Raw genomic sequence first — 22,417 nt, 5'->3', positions numbered from 1 at the left:
ATGTTATAGGGGTAATAAAGGAAACTAAAATAGTCAGTATCTTCCCGAGCATGACCACTTTAGGAATGTGACATTTGATGGGTTGTAAGTAGGCTGCGTATTTTAGAAATTAGTGCATAAATTAGGAATTGATCTTGTGTTAATTATTTATTATTAGTTATTAGATTACGTGTTTAAATTATATAATTAGATATTTTAATTTATTTATTATGAATTATATTTTTAATTAAATACTTAATTAATCTCCATAAATTAACATTATGTCATGTTTATAATATTTGAGTTTTATTAAATAAATTATGAATTTTTGGTATTTTTTATCGTAGGACGATTATTGGAAGCTAAAAATTGACGGTATTTCGTAATTTGTGCGTAACTCTCTCACCCAATCTCCGATTCCGATAATTCAAGGTTCTATAAAAAGATAAGAAAACACTCTAAAATTTTCTTGTTTTGCGTTTTGAGAAATACTAGTTGCATCCAGGTCAAAATCGGACGTGAAATTTCCATATGCTATTTTATGGACTGTTTCGGCATTACTCCATAATCTAGGCATAACTTTCTCGTCCGAATTCCAATCGAGATGATTCAAAATTTTGGGGAAAATTTGAAAAAGAGATTGACAACTTTTGTGTATTGAGTTTTGAGAGATACAAGTTTTAGTATGGTCGAAATCGGACTTGTTCGCTGGAGGACAGAAACTTAAAATGGAGCAAACAAAACAAGAAATTGAAGAAATAAAAATATGTGGGCGGGGTTCATTGATGTGACCTAGCCATGCAACTTAAGCATTTGCTGGGCACACAAGGCAAGGGGTAGAGAGCTGGAAAGGAAAAAAGAAAAAAAGGAAAAAGAAAAGGGAGAAAAGTAAAAAAAGGGAGGGGTAGTTAGTAGGGCTTTTAGCTAGGGCTCTTGGGAAAATAGAAAAGGGGTTTTCTCTTGGATTTGTACAGCAGCAAGGGGCAGAACACAGCAGCTAGCTGCTGTGTGGGGAGCTCAGGGCCCCTCTCTCTCTCTCTCTCTCTCTCTCTCTCTCCTCCATCTCTCTCTCTCTCCATCTCTCTCCTCAAAGATCGTCCGGTCACTCTCTCATCTCATACTCTCTTCTCATCCTCTCTCTCCTCTCTTATCTCACTCCTCATCCTTCCTCTCTCCTCTCTCTCTCTCTTTCTTGTGTTTTAAAGTAGTTTTTGTTGAGTTATTAATACTTTTTCTTTTGATTTTCCATGGATAATTTAGTTGTGTAGTTTGAGTTATTTATTGCATTAAATAGTTATCTTCAAAGTTATTTTGAGATTATTCTCTCTCTCGTCTCACCTCTCCTTCTTCTCTCTCTCTCTCTCTCTCCTCTCTCTCCTCTCTCTCCTTTGTTGTCATTAGTTGTATTAGTTTACTTCTTTGTCTTTGTCTTTTTTTTTTTTAAATACCTTGCTGTTATTTTAATTGCATTTTTTACCTTAACATCATTTTTAAATATTATGTTGGAACCTTGCTGTTTAGTTTTTTTTTTTTTACTTTAATATAATTTTAAATATTTGGTTGGGATTCTCTATTAGCTTGAGTTAATTTATTATTTTACATTAAGTCATTGTAAATATTTTTTTGGAGTTTTAATTAGTTTAAATTTAGTTATCTTTATTTAAAAGTTTGAGTTTATCTATTGTTAGGATTATTTTATTTATTTAGTTGAACTTTGCTTATTGTTTAGTTTAGTTTATTTTTATTTAGTTGAGATATGGCATGATCTTTATATTTCATTCAAGTTATCATTGTGTTGGGTTGAGCGTTTAATCTTAAGTCATTGTTGAGGTTTAATTTTAGTTTATCTTTGTTTAATTAGTGAGTTGCTTGGTTGGTTTATGCGTGTTAAATTTTAAGTTTAGGTTTTGTGTCATTTCAATTTCAAAAATCCCAAGATTTCGATTCTAAACCATGTTCAGTAAAATTTGTTTTCTTATTTTCTTTACCAATTTCACACTAGTTTAGAACTAATCTACATTCCCCGTGGAGACGATCTAACCTATTTGGGTTAATTATTACACGACGTAACTCCTATACTTGGGATAGCCCTAATGCTACTCATTTTTAGAAGTGAGTCAAGTTTTTGGCGCTGTTGCCAGGGAATGCTAGAATTAGTTTCAATCTAGTGTTTCTTCATTTGATTTGATTTTTCTCATAATTAAAAAAAAAAACACAAAAATATAATATTTATAAAAAAAAAAAAAAAATCTTCATTATGCTTGTCTGCTGTTATATTGGTGACTGTTTGCTGTTTGGGTTGATGTTTGATGCTTTGGGTAGGAGACATTTCACATAGGTCACACAAACTGTCACCTAATACAGGTAGTAGGTTTCCTGTTTTTGTTGTAAGTGAGGACATTGAAATTGATTTGAGTGATTTTTTTAAAGATAATTTTGAGGAAAATATGGTCGAACATCCACCTGCACCTCCACTTGCACCACGCACTTTGAAAGACTTTTTGTAGCCTACACGCACCACTACACCATTCTGTATTGCTTTGCCAAATAATGCACCCAATTTCCCCATTAAGCATGGTATGTTGTCAGTAATACCTAAGTTCCAAGAGATGGATTCTGAGAGTTCTTATCAGCATCTGACCGATTTTTAGTTGGCATGTACTACCTTCATTACTAGAGCAGGAACTAATGAATATATTAAGCTTCGTTTATTTCCTTTTTCCTTGAAGGATAAAGCGAAGATTTGGTTTAATTCTCTAAGACCTAGCTCTATTTTTGATTAGACTGACATGCAACGTGAGTTCTTACATAAATTTTTTCCTTTTCAGAGAACCCAGTTCCTACAGGAGCAAATCAGTCAGTATATGTAGAGAGGCGATGAGACTTTCTAGGCTTGTGGGGAAAGGTTCAAAAAGCTGATAAATATCTGTCCGCATCATGGGTTTGAGTCTTAGAGGCTGGTAAATTATTTCTACACTGCCTTCACTCCTGATTGTAAGAAGTTTGTTCAGACTATATGTAATGGGGAGTTCTTCAGCAAAGAACCAGATGAAGTACTAGCATTCTTTGATTACTTGGCTAAAAGTGCACAATAATGGAATACATGATCTGATCGGGCACCAACGACAGTGCAACCTCTCAGGGCAATTGGTGGTGGAGGTAGATATGAGGTAAAGGAGGAAACTGATATTCAGGCTCGTATTGCTGCATTAGCTATGAGGGTAGAGGTTATGGAGTTAAAAAGGTGAAAGCGGAAAAATTAGTTGAGGTGTGCTCTCTATACACCGATTCTAGCCATAAGGCCCAAGATTGTCCGATCATGACGGTAGTACAAGAGAGTAGGTCTAATCAGATTCAGTTAACAAATTGGGTTAACAGAGCTCCCAATTAGCCCTTCTTAAACACTTTTCATAGAGGAATGATCAGGCTGGTCAATCTTCTTCACAGTTTCAGTAGCCTCCCCAATCTTTTGCACCATAGTCTTAGCACCCGTATTAGCCACATCTAATTTCTTAGAACTACTCACCTCCAGGGTTTCCATATAATGTTGCACATGCTCCACCAAAAAGGTCTCTTGAGGATACTTTTCAGTAGTTCATGCAAATTCAAGCCACAACTAACAATGAATTGTGCGGCGCCATTAATTAGATCAGTACACAGTTGAGTACCTTAGAGAAGAGGAAATTTCCAGTGCAGCCTCAGCCTAATCGTCAAGTATATCGGCAACAACAACAGCCAGTGCATAATGTTTCAAGGGATTCTATTGAGACGGCAGAGGTCGTCATTACTTTGAGAAGTGGGAAGGAAGTCCCCTGAACCGAGATATCTACTAAGAGGCAAACAGTTGCCATGACACCGGAAGTTGCAGTTGAGGCAGATGAGCCAAAAGAAAAATCAGAGGAAGTAAGTCCAGAATTGAAGAAGTCAGTCGACATGGAGGCCGAGACTAGTAAGGAGTACTGACCTATGACACTCTATCCTCAGAGATTGACAGCTGGTCAAAAGAACAAATACCATACTGAGATTTAGGAGATCTTCAAGCAAGTGAAAATTAATATCCCACTTCTGGATGCCATTTAGCGGGTTCCTTCGTATGCGAAATTTTTAAAGGACTTGTGCACAGTGAAGAGGAAATTGCATGTAAGGAAGAAGACTTTCTTGACAGAGCAGGTTAGTGCATTGATATTGAGTGAAAACTCCCCAAAAACTAAGAGATCCTAGTTTTCCCACCATCTCCATTATGATCGGTGAATCCCACATTGGAATAGCTCTACTTGATTTAGGGAGTAGTGTGAATTTGCTACCATTCTCGATATATGAGCAGTTGGGGTTAGGTGAGCTGAAGAAGACCTCTATTGTGCTATAGTTGGCTAACAGATCAGTGAAGGTACCACGAGGTGTTATTGAGGATGTATTGGTTAAAGTCGACAAATTCTACTACCCAGTGGACTTTGTGGTTTTGGATATGCAGCAGCCTATCTCTATCATTTCCCAGGCACCTGTCATACTTGGACGTCCATTCCTTGCTACCACCAATGTGTTGATCAATTGCCGAAGTGGAGTGCTGAAGCTCACATTCGAATATGACATTGGAGATGAACATGTTCAATGCTTGCAAGATGCCTAGTGGTTGTGATCACTCTAAGGTATGTATAGTTGATGTTATAGATGATTTTGATATTTCAGAGTTGTTATAAGTGTTTGGTTTTGACAGTGCATTTGATAATGACTCTCCCGAGCAGTCTGATGATTTTGATGAGACAATTCCTTTATCTAGAGAGTTGACAGAATCTGAGGGGCAGTGCATGGAGATAGATGGTTCCCCTTAATTGTTAGATGTAGGTTATATGAGTAGTTGGCATAAGCCAACACTTGAAACTCTTGACTTACCAAAAGTCATGAAATTATCAGAAGAAGAAGTCCCTACACTTGAGTTGAAGTCACAACCTGAGGACTCGAAATATGTTTTTATGGGCCTAGATGAGGGCACATTCCCTGTGGTAATTTCTTCTCATCTTACTTCGAAGCAGGAAACTGAGTTATTGTAGGTGTTGACGCAGCATCGAGGAGCAATAGGCTGGACTCTTGCATACATCAAGGGTATTGATCCTGCAATCTGTACTCACAACATCTTTCTAGAAGAAGATGCAAGGTCAATTTGTGATGCGTAGCGGAGATTGAATCCAACCATGAAAGAGGTGGTAAAGAAGGGAGTGCTGAAACAATTAGTCGCTGACATCATCTATCCCATCTCTGACAGCAAGGGGGTAAGCCCGACATAAGTAGTACCAAAAAAATCTGGTTTAACTGTCATTGAGAATTCTAGTGGAGAGTTGATCCCATCTAGGAAAGTAATATATTGGAGAATGTGCATCGATTATCATAAGTTAAATTCGGTTAGCTAAAAAGATCACTTCCCCGTTACCCTTCCTATATCAGATACTCAAAAAAGTAGTTGGTAATGCTTTTTATTATTTTCTGGATGGTTTTTCTGGGTATTATCAAATTTTCGTAGCACCAGAGGATCAAGAGAAGACCACCTTCACTTGCCCCTTTGGTACTTACGCCTTTCGCGGGATAGCATTCGGATTATGCAATGCACCCGTTACTTTCCAGCGCTGCATGATGAGTATTTTCTTTAACATGTTAGATGAGATGTGTGAAATTTTCATGGATGATTTTTCTATGTTTGGTAAGTCTTTTGATACCTAGTTGAAAAACTTGACTGCTATCCTAAAAAGATGTGAAGAAAAGAACTTGTTGTTGAATTGGGAAAAGTGTCAGTTTATGGTGAGTAGTGGTTTGGTACTTGGCCATTTAGTTTCTAAGTGTGGTATAGAGGTCAACAGAGCAAAGGTAGAGTTGATTTCCCAATTACCTGCCCCTAAGAAAGTGAGGGATATCTATTCTTTCCTTGGCCATGTTGGTTTCTATAGGCATTTCATTTAGAATTTCAGTAGTATTGCTAAACCATTGTATTCTTTATTACAAACTGAGACTGAATTTTTATGGACTGATGCATGCCAACGGGCTTTTGATACACTGAAAAAATATTTGACCATGACACCCATTATGCAACCCCTTTGATGGGACTTTCCGTTAAAGATTATGACTGATGCTAGTGATTTCGCTCTTGAGGCCGTTCTTGGTCAAAAAGTTGATAACAAGCCTTTTCTCATCTATTATGCAAGTCGTACCTTGAATGATGTTCAGAAAAATTATATCACCACTGAGAAGGAGTTGTTCGCTATTGTGTTTGCCTTGGAAAAATTTCGCTCTTATGTTATTGGATCTTTTGTTATTATTTTTACTGATCATTCTGTGTTGAAATATTTGTTAACAAAAAAAGATTCTAAGCCCAAGTTGATCAGATGGATTCTACTTCTTTAGGAGTTTGACATTACCATTCGAGATAAAAAGGGAGTAGAAAATGTTGCAGCTGATCATCTTTCTCGTTTGCAGCTACCTGATATATATGTATCCCTTTCTCCCATAAATAATGATTTTCTTGATGAGCATCTTTTTGCAGTGTGGCATGCCCCTTGGTCTGCTGATATTGTGAACTACCTTGTCACCGACCGAATGCCAGACCATTGGGTAACTCAGGATAAGCGTAAGTTCCTTGTAGTACGACACTACTATTTTGATAGTCCATATCTGTTTAAATATTGTTCTGATTAATTGGTTCGTAGATGTGTACCAAATGATGAATTTAGTTTTGTGATACATTTTTGTCATAGTGGAGTGTGTGGAGGACACTTTGCTGCAAAGAAAACTGTTTTAAAAATTCTGCAAAGTGGACTTTACTAGCCTACTATGTTCAAAGATGTTGAGAATTTTTATAAAACCTGTGAGGCTTGTTAGAAACTAGGGAAAATCATAGTAAAAGATGAAATGCCTATGTCTCCCATTGTAACTCTTGAAATTTTTGACTGTTGGGGGATTGACTTTATGAGACCATTCCCAAACTCTTTTGGGCATTCTTACATTTTAGTTATGTCTCAAAATGGGTGGAAGCTATGCCTTGTAGAAAAAATGATCGTAGGGTTGTTATCTGTTTTCTTAAGAAGTTATTTGCACGTTTTGGCATACCCAAGGCGATCATTAGTCATGGAGGGTTGCACTTTTGTAACAAATTGTTTGAAAACTCATACAAAAGTATGGAGTGACCCATAAGGTCTCTGCTCCATATCACCCCTAGACTAATGGTCAAGCTGAGTTGGCCAATAGAGAGATCAAAATCATACTTGAGAAAATGGTGTGTCCTAATCGAGAAGACTTGTCAGAAAAACTTGTTGATGCACTCTAGGCCTACCAAACTACATTTAAGACAAATTTAGGGATGTCTCCCTATAGGTTAGTCTACGCTAAGACATGTCATTTACCTGTTGAGAATCAGCATCGTGCTTTATGGGCTATAAAACAGATTAACTTTTCACTTGATAATGCCAAGGGTTTAAGGAAATTGCAGGTATGTGAGCTTGAAGAGTCTAAGAGGGAAGCTTACGACAATGCCTGCTTAGCAAAGAAGCATACGAACTTGCTGCATGACAAGAAAATCAAAGACAAACAACTTTTCCCCACTCAACAAGTGCTTCTCTATGACTCCAGATTGCATCTATTTCCTGGGAAATTGAAGTCCCGGTGGAGTGGTCCGTACATTGTTGAAAAAGTTCATTCTCATGGCGTAGTAGAAATTGTAGATCTAAAGAATGACAACAACTTCACAATCAATGGCCAGCGTCTCAAGCCTTTCATGATTCCATTCGATTCACATGAGGAGGTCTTGCTTCTGCAAGACCCTAGGGGTGTGACAACCTACTTAATTTCCTCATTTTTTCAATATAATAAAATCAATATCACAAAACTTAGCAGATCATAATCCACCTGGACTCGTGGGTACTAGGGATACATTAGAAACACAATGCGGAAGCCTAAGCAGCAGGAAACATACAATCATATACATCTCATTATACCATACATCACAATACCAGAGTTACTACAACCACTGTATTTATATACACACAGTACACAACCCAAAAGATATCTTAGGGCCATCCCACAAAATACATCCGACCCTGTCAAAACACTTACCCTTTTGGAAGGGCAAATCAACGGTACTAGATCAGCGGGGCTTTACCTGCTCTCCTATCAGGGGCTCCTAAAATGTTTATGAAATTCGGGGTGAGACACTTCTCAGTAAGGGAAATAAACTAACACTAGTGTGTGGAAACATGAGCATTTCTATGGTATACATATAATTATAAACATAACCAGTAAAACTGTATATATATCATTTTTGAGAAAAACATGTATAATCAAAACATGGCAAAACATAATGGTTCTCATAGCATAATTCATCTCACATAAATAATAATACAAAAACAATCCTGGTAGGTTAGCTGGCTATTGTCATGTATTACCCTTATATGAATGGGTTGTGTGGCTCGAAGGCGGGACCTGACAATGGTTGGCCGACCACTCCCAAGTCAAGAGTACAGTCTGTAAGTCTGATGGGTCTTCCAGACCTGGTCCGTACACCAGGGGCGTTCACACTCTTCTTAAAAACCACATCGACCATCCAATCTCACACCACTCCGTACAGTGGCATTAACACAAATATCATTATCATGATAACCATAAACACATTGCAATGGTACCGTGCAAGTGCTAACTTAGACCAAGCCAACCAGGTTATGATATCATATAACATATACTGAAACTGTGATACATGGATATTTCATATCATTAATTATCAAATCAATCAGATCATTTTGCATATATACGTATATTATGAAAATCATTGGTCCGTATGCTGGTATTTCACATTTTACCATAGCTCGGCCCATATGCCGGCAAATCATATACATAGCTCAGCTCGTACGTTGGCAAATCACATCTATAGCTCGGCCCGTATGCCGAAAATCATATACATAGCACGGCCCATACACCAACAAATCATATCCATAGCTCAGCCCGTATGCTAGCAGATCATACACATATCTCGGCTCGTACGCCGGTGAATATATCAAAATCTCAGCCCATACGCCGGCTTTCCTCTGTAAAAATTCGTATCATTAACACATTCCTAGAAAACAATTTTTCATTGTAATTCCTACTCATGCCACACGAAATAGGTTTTTCGTATATTTAACATACCATCATTTTCAACAGTATTTCCCAAATATAAAGCATATATATAAATATATTTATTTTCCTAAAATCAAATGCTATAAAAATATACATATTTTTCATAAAATACTAACTTAATTTATTCCCTTACTTGAGTCCTGAAAAGCCCTTAAGAGAAATACTCCCTCACCTGCAGGGTTTCTCGTTCAACACGCTGAAAACAACATTCCCCAAAACTAAAGTTCAGTATTACTACGCGTACAACACTTTTTACAACTGTCAAATAACCAAATACTGAGTAGAAAGTCTTACCTTGGATTTGGGATGGTTTCCAACTCAGCTCCACCGATGATCCGCTTTGGAAGATTTGCAAAGAACTTTCCCAAGAGTGTCATGGTGGCTTCAGATCGTCAAACCGGTGGAAATTCTGCCCAAAAACTTAGAGAGAAGGAGGAGAAATCAAAGGATGAGAGAGAGAGAGAGAGAGAGAGAGAGAGAGAGAGAGAGAGAGAGAGAGAGAGAGAGATTTTGCGCATCAAATTTAGGCCAAAAATGGATTTTAGGCCTATTTAAACTGTGGCCTTTGTCGACGAGTCACGTCATCTCACCGACGAGGCCAAAAAGAAGACTCGTCGATAAACCTCAACCCTCGTCGATCAATTTCAGACTTCCAAAATCCTCTCTCGGTATCTTCTTGTCGACGAGACGGAACTTCGTCGACGAGATTCTGAAGGACCTATGTCAACGAAACCCCTGTATTCATCGATGAGGCTTGGAGAATTTCTTGGGATTATCCTATCCAAAATGCAACGTCGTCAATGAAGTCGGCTGCCTCCTTCTATTCATGTTTCCATTTTCCTTTCTTTTTTATTATTTAAATACCATTATTTCTCCTGGGTTACTACATTCTCCCATTCTTATAAAAATTTTGTCCTCGAAATTTAGTGTTCGTGTAACTCATCATCCCTTAACAGGAAAAGGGTCTACTTATCCATCATCAGTTCACTACTTTTAGTAGTGATGTACGCTCAGGATTTCAATCTCTTATGGATAGCTATTCCTCCCTTCAATATAGTAGTTCCTCCATTGATCAGCGACTTAGTCATTTAGAACAATATCAGGCTAGTTCCTCACGTTATCCTAGTGATGATGCTTCTGATGAGGAATCTGAGGAAGAGAAAGATGAAGAGGATGATGAAGGCTCTGATGATGATGATGCAGCCACTACAGATGCTTGATTTATTTTATTATGCTATGTATTTTAGTGCTCCATCAGTTGTTTTTTTTTAATGTCTCTCTTTGTATATGTATTTAGTTTATCTATGTTTTAGATTGTATTTCAGTTTGTTGTTTTTGGTACGTATCTCAAGTTGCTTATGACACTTCGTACACCTATGATTTCTTATGAATATCATCTTGTGTGTATGAATTTGTGTCTACCTTGGACTATAATTGCTATTTATTTTCTCTTTTTGATTGATGTCAAAAGGAGGAGATGGATTTGAGAGCAAAATTAAGCATAAAGTTACAATGTAACATTGAGATGTTTGAGAATGATATATGATGAAATGTTGATATATATGAAATATGATGAATATAAGCTCTTGCAAAATGAACTTTTGAATGATTATTATACTTTCAAAACAATGTTAAAAATATGCTTATTGTAAGGGGGAGCCATTTCAAGGTTCACTCAGATTTTGCTCATAATTTGTCATCATCAAAAGGGGGAGATTATTGGCCTAACATGGCTTACTAATATTTTTTTGAGGATAACAAATCAAAGGTCATTTAACATGTTTTGTTGTAAGTGATAATACTTCAGGAAACAGACTTTTCAAGATCAAGTTCAAATATAAGCAAAGCTCATTTCAAGATTTCATTTAAAAGGAATATGAAAGCTTAAAGAACTTGAGAGCATAAATACTAAAGAAGAATTGATGAAGACTTAGAGATTTGAAGTTAAAAGACAAAAATGACTCAACAAATGACAAGCATGAAGACTCCAAGCTTAGAATGTGTTTAAAGTCTTAAGAGAGTCTCTATGTAAGTACTTCATTAAAATAATGATTTGATTGGGTTTGAAGCTCATTAGGAAATTTATTGACTTAGAGACCATATTTTGAAAAACCCCAAAAAATACTTCTCAAAACTCTTAAATTATTTTGGGGAAAGTAGAAAAGCAAAATGAAATTTGGAAATAAACTGAGAAATTTTCTAGGCGACTCACATCTAATTTAACTGATTTTGAAACAACCCGAGAGGACCCAGGCGACTGACTCATGATTTCTCAGTTGACTGACTCCTTCTGTATTTGAAAATATCTATGTTTTAATGTTTCCAGGTAACTAACTCCTACTTTCTCAGTCGACTGACTCTTTGAGATTTTAAATTTTAAACATAACGGGAACTTTCCAAATTTGAATTCTAAATGCTATGAAAACTTAGGAAACACTCCAAGTCACTTAGGGAATACAAAATACTCTTGATTAAACATCTATAAATACCACCCCAACACTAAGGATTCAAACACACCAAGCAATACAACATTCAAAGCTTTCTTGCTCTCAAAGCTCTCTTGTGAAATCAATCTTTGAAATTTCTCTAGTGAGGTTTGTTGAGAATCTCTTACAAAATTATAAGCATACTTTGAATTCTTTCAATCTAGAAAGAAAGCTCATGGTGATATACTTCTCAAGCTTCAAATTCATTCAATAATTGTTTTGAATTGAAGTATAATGTAGCACTGAATTGTTATACTAATCTACTCTTATTGAGAGTGTCTTTGTACACCAAAACTTGTTCTTGTTTGGTAGACGGTTCAGGTTCTTGAATCGTTGTTAGACCAAGCATAGGGTATCGTTTGGAGAGGAAAACTCTAGTCTATTAAAGGAGAGATTGTAAGGTTGCTCCTGCCTATAAATGAGTGGTTATAGTGGAATCCTTAGGTGGTGTTGCCAAAGGCGAGGATGTAGGCTGGTATAGCTGAACGTCATAAAACTCTCATCTCACTCTCTTCCCTACTCTCCTTTAAATTTCAGTTTATATTAACTGAGTGGTTGGATTTAAATTTTCAGTTCATATTCACTACATAAATTGGATAATAAATAAACTAAAGATTAATTTGATATTGGGATTATGGGAATCAAAAAGAGAGTACGTTGGTTGATCAATACAAACTGCAGAAATCATAAGGGATTACGTTGATTGGTTAACACCCAAGACTTATTAACTGAAAGTTTATTTGAAGTTTGAGTTTTGGAGAGTGTTGGAAATTTGAATCATACTTCATATTGAGAAAATAGGTTCACCAATACAAGGCTCTTTATCAGCAACATACATAAACTCTACTTTGAGTCACTAAAGTGTTAGAACTTTGAAAGCATTGCTACGATTGTTACTTATTGTGGATTGCATTGTGATTGTATTGGTTGGATTGTATTAAATTGTTAAAAGGAATATTCAACTTGATATATTCATCCATAAAGGTTTTAACTAAGTTAAGTTTCCTTTGAACTTGTAATTGAGAGACAACCTTACTTGTGAGGTTGCTAAACTTATATTAAGTTGGGAAAATAATTTATAAAAGAATCTTAAAGAAAATTCAAAAACCCAATTCACCCCCCCTTATTGGGAATACACCTTTTTTTTTCATAGGGGAGTTAGACTTATTAAGTAATGACATTATGATTTTTTATTACTGGAGATTATTCAAATTTCTAATATACAATCCTTTGTATTTTCTCATGCTACTTTAGAACTTGTTGTCTATCTTTTTATACCCGATGAATGCAAATTATTGCTTATTGATGAATCCCTAAAATATATGATTTTATATCCTCATTTATCTTTTCTTATCCTCATTTTATTATGTATTTACCCAAACTTATCATCGTTCAGAGTTATGCAAGGTTTGTTTGTCTTTTCAGGAAAAAATGGGTTAAAACCATGGAGTTAGACATTACAAGAAGCCAATGAGGATTTGGAGGATTCAAAGCTCGAATTCAGACGTTCAGCCAAGCTCCAGAAGCTTCAGATCATAAATGGACAAAAAGATGATGCTTGACCATGTGGCGCAACTAGAAAACCACAGGGGTGACCTAGTTTTCCACTGCAGGCTCTAAGGTTCAGATTGAGATCAGAATGCTACAAGGTTCAACCAAGTGTGCAACTAAGTGACCCTCTAGAGTGACCACATCGAGATATTGAGACAAAATTGAAATTCAGAAGTACCAAGAGTCTTGATGAAGTGTTTAACCAAGAGATCTTCAAGGGCGACCATGTCGAGATACTAAAAATTCTCGAAGACCGAGATACTACAAGTCTCGACCATCAAGACCCTAAAGCATGACGAAGTCAAAGACATTAAAGATTCGAATCCTTGACTTCCTGCAAGATATGACTAGGGCACACACAAGAATGATAGAGGGGCGACTTGGTCGATAGCGACGATCTTCTGCGCAAGATTTGCTGAAACCTTTCCTAACTTGTAAAACAAACTTTATAAACCCTAGAGCCTATAAGTATTCACTACGAACACAAGCTTTGGGTTCCTTTTTGGCCTCTCTTAGGTGAGTTACAAACCTAAGAAGTCATTGAGAGCCAATATAGAATAGGAGTAGAGTAGTTTTGGTTCGTATTTTGAGTGCTTCGCAGCCTGTGACAACTGGAGGCATTCATACAATAGCCGTGTATATTATGATGTTCTTTTGTACTTCTAGCATTAGTGACAAACGTTTGGAATAATAAAGGGATCATCTTTTTACTCATGCTTTCATTTAATGCTTTCAATTTGCTGCTTCCCATTTATTTGATGTATGTTTGATAAAAGGTTGTAAATAAGGATAAGCACTGCTACATACAAGTCAGAGGGATATAGTCGGCTATGGAACTGCGGAGGTGTTTGTTATCTTTGAGATAGGGTATACTCCGGTTCCTGATTGTACTCCAAATGGTTGGTGCACCTTTACTACCCTGTGCCTTCGATCGACCCTCTTCTGCTTTAGCCCGCTCGGGTTAGTACTTCTATGGAAGTCTAGATGAGCGTTGTTAGAAGCATGGCATCCAACATCCTATTCGGACCACAGTATCTCTTGTAGGAGTAGGGTAACTTATAAATTTACTTTCTTTCCTTTACATGTTTTCCATTTGTTGTTAAATAATCTCCATTGCAAAATACCATATTTTATTTCTTTTTCATAACAAGGTTTTGGTAAACTAATTCGGAAGCGGTTTAATAACTGCGCTTCAAGTCTCCGTGGATCAATACCTGACTTACCCACTTTCTACTGAACTTGGGATAGTTAGGTTTTATAAATATTATTTTTGGTAGTTAAGGACCCAAACCTTGGCAAGCTTACCAAATTTTGGCGCCGTTGCTAGGGACTTGGCTACGGCTATAAGCCAATTTCCATTGCAAGTGTGTATGTTTGGTCTGCGTTCTTTGGAGCCCGAGATAATTCCCATTGATATTGGGATTGAAAAATCATGCAGGTCCCTTAGGAAACCTATCTCTAATCCGAAGAAGGCTGAGTCGTGTGAACTGAAAGCTATAGTAGAAGATAACCCCATGGTTTTCGCTGAACAAATACTAGAACCCCATGCTCCCCACCTACTTGTGGTAGGAGAGCAACACCTTCAGCCCCTTAGGGACTACTTTGTACCTAAAGCATACACATTGCCATCTTGCATCCGATTCCCGGATGTTCAGATGGCACAATGTGAGATTAAGAGTTTGACCATCTCGATGCTGCACAATTTTCATAGGAACTCTACTGAAAATCCTTATCAGTATCTAGATGAGTTCTTAGAAATTTGTTCCACCATCCGCATCCTTAATTTCAGTGATGATGCTCTATGTCTTAAGCTTTTCCCGTCCTCTCTAAAGGATAAGGCCAAATATTGGCTGACCTCCTTAAAATTGAACTCGGTGACCTATTGGGCCATCATGCAACATGAACTTCTTAAAAAGTACTTTCCAATTAGAAAGAGTAATCAGCTTCGGAGAGCCATCACAAGTTTCTCGCAAATGGATGGGGAACTCTTTTTTGAGACTTGGGAGTGCTTTAGGGACCTGCTCCGTAAATGCCCACATCACCAGGTCCCCAAGTGGCAATAAGTCTAAACATTCTACGAAGGGTTGGCTCAGAGAGATAGGTCCATGGTTGATGCGTCATGTAGTAGTACTTTCCTCACTAAGCACGAGAATGAGGCCAGAATTCTCTTTGAAAATTTGGCTAAAAACTCTCAACAGCACATAGCTACTACCCATAGACTACCTAATCCATCAACTTCTGAACCTAAGGGAGTTTTATGAGTTGACTGCAAACCAGGACCTAGCTCCTACTTTGCATGCTAGATCTAAAAAATTAGATCAATGCTTGTCCTTAGGACCACAGACAATAGCGTGTTCAGAGGTTTGTGCAATTTGCTTTGACCCTTCACATACATGTTATAATTGACTGCATGCGCACTCCCAGCCTGAGCTCGTGTAGGAGGAAGTAAAGGCCACTCACAATTGGTATGATAAGCTGTCGAATGACCCTTATTCGAGTACCTACAATCCCAGGTGGAGACAACATTCTAACTTCACCTGAAGGCCGCAAGCTCTAGCTTTTCAAATCCAAATACCTCAATAAAACCCTAATGCTGTGCCTCTACGACCATACCAAAATTTCCAAAATCATCTGGACTCCGCCCTTAGGCCTTCAACCATTCAGCAGCCGCCTCCAACTCAATCCAAATATGATTCATTTCAAGAGATGATGTTCACGGCCCTCAAGCAAATCGAAGCTGACCGTGAAGTGGACTGACAACTACTTCACACCCATTCCCAATCTATCGCAAAGTTAGAAGCCATTATGGGGTAGCTAGCAGCTACTTTAAGTCAAAGGGATGAGGGTAAGTTACCAAGTTAGCCTAAAGAAAATCCTAAGGGACAATATAGGGTGGAATGTGAACCGAAATTTGGTCCCTCATTATACCCTGAGCAAGCCTAGGTGGTTACCACCTTCCAAAGTAGCAAGATGATAGATGAAAAAGGTAAGGAGCAATAAAGCTTGGGCGAAAAATGAAGAGATAAAACTGGGAGCACCCAATGCTGATTCATGCACACTATCTTCCTCAAGTCGGGTACAAAGACCATTAAGTCTCACGCCTACCACCAGAAAGACCACACAGCATTTTGCCCCATATAGGGATTTTCACGGCTACCCAGTGACATGTGTAGCAGCCCTACTTGCACCCTCTATATTTAGGAAAGAGGCTTCCACTGAATCTATATGGGACATATTTAAACAAGTGAGAATGGATAAGCCTCTCCTCGATGACATTGAGCAATCACCTGCATTCATAAAATTCCTTAGGGAGTTGTCAACTCAGGGGATAGAATCAAGGGTGCACATGGATGGTTTGGTTAAGAAAACCGAGCATATGAGTGCTATAATACTAAAGAACCTTGTTCCTAAACTAAAAGACCCCAGATCACCTACTATTTCATGTGTAATTGGCAATTACACTATTTATAGGGCCCTTCTAGATTTAGGAGTAAGTGTGAACATCTTTTCGTACTCGGCTTATCAAAAACTTAACCCAGGAGTGTTGTGGCCTACCTTATCTCTTTATGCCTTGCTAATCGAACTCTTAAGAAACCCTAGGGTGTGGTAGAAGACATGATAGTCAAGGTGGGAGATTTCCATTTCTCTGTTGATTTTATCATTTTAGACATGGTGACTTCCACAAACCCGATCCCTCTCCTTTTGGGATGACCATTCGTAGCTATGGCTAATGCCTACATTAAATGTAGGATGGAGATTATGGAAATCTCATGGGGCCATGCGCAACATAGGTTGAACATATTTAATGCCTCCCAACATCTACTTAACGTTGTCCAAGCTGTGGACGAAGACGTGATGGATAAAATTGGTAGGGAAGCAACTCCTTCAATGCTATGGAAATACCCTTGGGATAGTACACTTCAATTTGATAGCCCTACCACTGCTAAATTTGTGGACCCTTTTGAGTGATTTATAATAAAACAAGAGTGGGTTCCCAATTCTGAACATAAGTTGGGGGTATGCAACTTCGGGTGTGAGGAAGAAAAGAGAGAAGCCAATGTTACTTGGGAACTAGGATGAGTCCAAATTGAGCTTCAATGTGTCTGACTGAAGATGGTAAACTTAGCACTTCCAAGAGGCAACTTGATAGCTTTTTGTTGTCCTTTTTAGTCCATAGAATGTTTAAAGTAGATTAAGTAGGGTTTAGCGTCTTTAGAGTAGGATTTAGGATAAGTTGGGGGTGCAATGAAGAGGGGGACCATCATAAATATAGGTGACTAGGTCCATTCCTTACACTCTGTTGAGACTTGAAATACTGAGAGGCTCGACGAAGGCGACGACTAGCACTATGCACTGGTGCACCCTAGTCGGCAAAGTCAAACACATTTAAAATAATGTTTCATATAAACTGTTTCAACTCCCACCATTGTTATGTCCTGGTCGATCCCCGTCGCTCACCTCCAAACCCTGGTCGTCTGTGTCTAACACCCACATCTACTTTCCTGCCACCTGTCCGATAGTTGTGTCAAACTCCGGCAAGCACCTCTTGCTCGCACCACTACTTTATGATTCAGGGCTTAGCACCTTCCTTCCTCATCATCTCTCCCCTTTCCCAAGCCACACACCAAGCATCGATAGAGCTGCGCTTGGGAACCAAGATCAAGGTGGAGCGCGACCTACCCTCTTGACTCACTTGAAAAATGAGCAGCTTGGAAGCTATCCCATGTATAGGAGTTCTATCGTGTAATATTCAACCCAAAGGTCAGATCGTCTCCTCAGGGAATGCGGTTTAATCTCAAATTTTACGTATTTCCAATCAAAAATAAAAAGTCACTGAACTTAGTTCGGATTCAGGGTTTTCAGGATTGTTTGAGATTTCTTCTGACAAATTAAACAAACATGAAAATTAAGCCCTAATCCTAGCATGCACTGAATTAAATAACGAAACACGGAAATCCTACGTTTAAAATTCCGAACCAAACAAGAATTGAAACATGCATGAACTTCAGAGTAAAACTAAAGATAATAACCTTCCTATTTAAATTAAGCATGCAACTAAAAAAAAAACTCAATTGGACACAAAAGGAAATAAATTTTAACGCAAGCAAGAACAAAAGTTAACTTCCTAACAATTAGCGATAACCAAAAGCATAATGAAAATTCAAACTTTAGCTAAACTACCCTTAACTTAAAGAAGATCCAACACAATTTCATCGTAAAGAAAACAACAAAGCTAAATCCTAAGGATAATATTTTTTTTTTCTTTTTGAATTTTATGCTCGCCTATTTTTTTTTCTAAACAATCCAACCCAAATTTTAATAAATAATAATAAAAAAATAACCCATGCAAGTTAAGTCTAATGATAATGTTAAATAAAAAAAAAGAGAAATTACTTGATTTAAATTATAATAATCAAACAAGAATTAAAAATTGAACCTTTAATTAAAATTCTACTAACAAAACATAACAATCATTCAGTTATTTAAAGGTAAGAACAAAACAACTAAAGAAAAGAGAGAGAGAGAGAGAGAGAGAGAGAGAGAGAGAGAGAGAGAGAGAGAGAGAGAGAGAGAGAGAGAGAGAGAGAGAATGAGGATGGCTAGCTCGTGGTTGCAGGAACATAGGGGAGACTCTCAGCATAGGAGTAGCACACACAGCAGGTCTTCTAGAGGACTCGGGTGGTTGAGCTTGCAGAAGCATGTGAGACAGTAGGGCTTTGGAGGTCTCGACTGAATAGCAGCAGTAGTAGCAAAGGATTTTGGCTTGGCCTTCCAGCAACGGACAGCTCGGTTGGTTGGCTAGTCTCGGTTGGGATGGCTGGGAAAGACCCTCGGGTTGACAGTAGCAGAGAGGGCTCAGTAGGTGGCTCCATTGACCGCAACAATAAGGGGCTCGGGTTTTCTGGAGATGCAAAAGTAGAGGGGAAGAAGAAAAAGAAAGAGCAATGGTGACTGGAGTGGAGTTTGGCTGGGAGTTTCAGCAGAGAAGGGAGAATAAGAGAGCTGCGGAAGGAAGAAGGGAGAGAAGGGAGAAGGGAGAAGGGAGAGTAAGGGAGGGGAAGGGAAGGAGAGAGCAGGGGTTTGGAGGCAGCCCATAGAGAGAGGGGAAAGGAGGAAAAGAAAGGGAAGAAGGGGATGCTCGGGCTGAGAGAGAAGGGGGAAAGGAAGAATGAGAGAGTGAGAGAGGGAGCCGTGGGGGCTTGCCAAGAAGAAAGGAGGAGAAAAAAAATTATATAGGGGACGGGAGGATGAGACCTACCGAGCGAGCATACCCGACCCGACTGCATGGCCAGGTCGCATCAAATATATATATATATATATATATATATTATATTCTTTTCCTTCTTTCTCCTTCTTTTTTTTTTTCTTATAGAACGAGCCCCATTTTGACTCTCTTGGAGCTCGTTTCTCTCAAAGTTCAAAAAATTGAAATTGTAGATAATCTTCTCATCTTTCTCCAAAATTTTGAATCATCTCGATCGAAACTCATATAGAAAAATTATGCGTGAATTACAACCTGATGCCAGTTTTAGCTCCCGATAATTTTTCTACGATAAAAATTGGCAAAAATTCATGAATTTTTCAATAAAATCCAAATATTATAAATAGGACACTGTGTTAACATGTTGAGTGTAATTAGGTATTTAATTAAAATTATAAGCCCAATGCACGAATTAAAACACCTAATTACGCAGTTTAAGCGCGTAATCACCTCCAACACTCTGACTCGAACTCACCAAACCTAGCTGCCTCAGCAGAAAACCTCCTCTACATGACGGATAGCACGTTTGGGGTGAACTCCATGAGTACCTCATATAGTCCCGCCCGTGCCTGCTAATGTACCATTCACCACTTTGGGCCCCGTGATTTGGGACGTCTTGGTTAAAGCACTCAATTGGTATCAGAGCTAGGTTGAATAGTGTCGATATGGACGTGTTTCTCTATTAGGATCCTTGATTTCACGTTTAATGCCTAAGAAAAACCTTGTCTAAGTGAGTGCTCAAAGACCATTGCGGCTCTGTTGCTCCCTGAAGGTTGACCTGGTCAAAGTGGAATTTCATATGATAAAACAGAGTAGATACAGTTGGTACGTACTATTCATCCTAGGCATTTTTCTTTGTTGGTTGCTATTGAATATATAAAAGATGGCAGAAACTAGTGTAGCAGTAGAAGAAACTCTGTCCACATGAACTCCAGCCCTTTCAACTTCAACATCATCATCGAAGACAATAGCTAATGCTCGGTTTGAGGTGGAGAAATTTGATAGTACCAATAATTTTGGTCTGTGGCAATGTGAGGTGATGGACATCTTGTATCAGTAAGAATTAGATATTGCTTTGGATGATAAACTAGTAGATATGGGTGACAGAGATTGGGAAAAGATCAATCGTCATACATGTGGTATGATTCGTCTGCGTCTCACTAAAAATCAGAAAATATTGTGTTAAGAGGGAGACATCTGCAAAGAAATTGTGGAAGACATTGGAAGATACATTTATGAACAAGAGTCTGGAAAATAGGCTCTATTTCAAAAAGAAATTATTTCACTTCCAGTATCAACCAGGTATTTTGATTAATGACCATATAAATGCTTTCAATAAAATTTAGGCCGATTTGTTAAATTTGGATGAAAAGGTGAAAGCACATTATCAACCTGCTAAAGATGAATGCGCCTTTTGTTGTGCGAGAGGACATTGGACGAAAGATTGTCCTAAATTACAGCAGAAGAATAAGGGCAAAGCACATTCTAATTGTTGGCCTAACTGAGCTTTTTAACCTTGTTTTGATGATAACAAAATGAAGGATACTTTAACATGTGGTGTTGAGTGATTTAATTTAGGTAAAAGGACACTCGCAGTTGATATGTTGAAGTTCAATGTCAATTTAGTGGAAGCTCCTCAAAATATTAAGGTCAATGAAGGACAAATAAAGAGGTTAAAGGCCAAAACAATACTTAAAATCAAATGTGAACCTCGTGAGGTTGAAGGAGGCTGAAGGACCTAGTGCTTAAAGAAGATCATGATTAGAAGGATTATTGTAAGTACTTCAAAGTCAAATGCTATTTAGATATGTGAAGCTCTCATAAATCAAAAGAAATTAAGAAACACCATGTTAAAAGAGCTTAAAATATGTTTTTTTTATTTTTTATTTTGAAACTCATTAGGTAAAGAGACTTAGAGACCTTAGTTTAAGTCTTGGAACACATTTTTCAAAGTTAAACAAGTTAATATTCCAAGATTAATTAAGCATAGAAGAGTTTAATTCAATAATTTAATTAAATGAGGAAATTGGTCTTTCAAAAAATTTTGAATTCAAAAATTAATTCAACAATTTAATTAAATGAGGAAATTATTCTTTAGAAAAATTTTGAATTTCAAAATTAGTTCAATAATTTAATTAAATGAGGAAATTGTTCTTTGGAAAAATTTTGAATTTCGAAGTTAATTCAATAATTTAATGTTACCTAATTAAATGAGGAAATTGTTCTTTGGAAAAATTTTGAATTTCAAAATTAATTCAATAATTTATTGCTATCTAATTAAATGAGAAAATTGTTTTTTGAAAAATTTTGAATTTCAAAATTAATTCAATAATTTAATGCTACCTAATTTAATGAGGACATTATTCTTTGAAAAAGCCTATAAATACCTCTTTGGGTAATGAAAAATGAGATATAGAATACATAAGAAAAGTGATCAAACAGGCAATACGCTGAAGTTCTCCTTAGGTTCCATTTGCTCACATCTTTTGTTGGAGAGAAATTCTACAATTTTGGTAGATTGAGAATATCAAAGCTTGGTTCCGGGTTGCAATTCAATTTTTTTTAAAGAACCATCGATTTAGAGCTTCATATGTTCTATATTGCTTTGGTTTTTTGAAGTACAAGTTAGAACTCAAATTTGTATAACCTGTTCTAAATTTTGAAATTATTTTTTGTACGTAGAATTTATCTTGTAGATTGTAACAATTCCAGGTTTGTTGGATCGTTGGCTAGGCAAGGGGATAGCGCTTAGAGAGGTGCTGCTCTAACCTAATTGAAGGAGTGAGCAAACGAGGGTATATCGTTTGGAAAGGTGGGCTCTAACCTACTGAAGGAGTATGTAAAGATATTGTTCCACCCGTTAAAGGAGCAGGTTTAGTGAATCCTTTGGTGGTTTGCCAAAGGCGAGGACGTAGACTGGGTATAAGTCGAACCTTGTAAAAATCTTGTCTCACTCTCTCTTCCCTTACTCTCTTTATTTTCAGTACAT

At 37.5% G+C, this 22,417-nt stretch overlaps 1 non-coding gene across 1 annotated transcript; it reads right to left on the bottom strand.

The window, feature by feature from the left end:
• Positions 1 to 15,107: 15,107 nt before the first annotated feature.
• On the bottom strand, positions 15,108 to 15,213 carry LOC131163139 (small nucleolar RNA R71). The gene has a single exon (XR_009138920.1). It is a non-coding gene; the product is annotated as a small nucleolar RNA R71 (small nucleolar RNA).
• Between the last annotated feature and the right edge of the window lie 7,204 nt (positions 15,214 to 22,417).

Source organism: Malania oleifera, chromosome 8 (genome assembly GCF_029873635.1).
Source record: "Malania oleifera isolate guangnan ecotype guangnan chromosome 8, ASM2987363v1, whole genome shotgun sequence".
Lineage (NCBI taxonomy): Eukaryota > Viridiplantae > Streptophyta > Magnoliopsida > Santalales > Ximeniaceae > Malania > Malania oleifera.
Note: the sequence above shows the minus strand (reverse complement) of the source record. Positions and strands in the feature narration are given on the sequence as shown.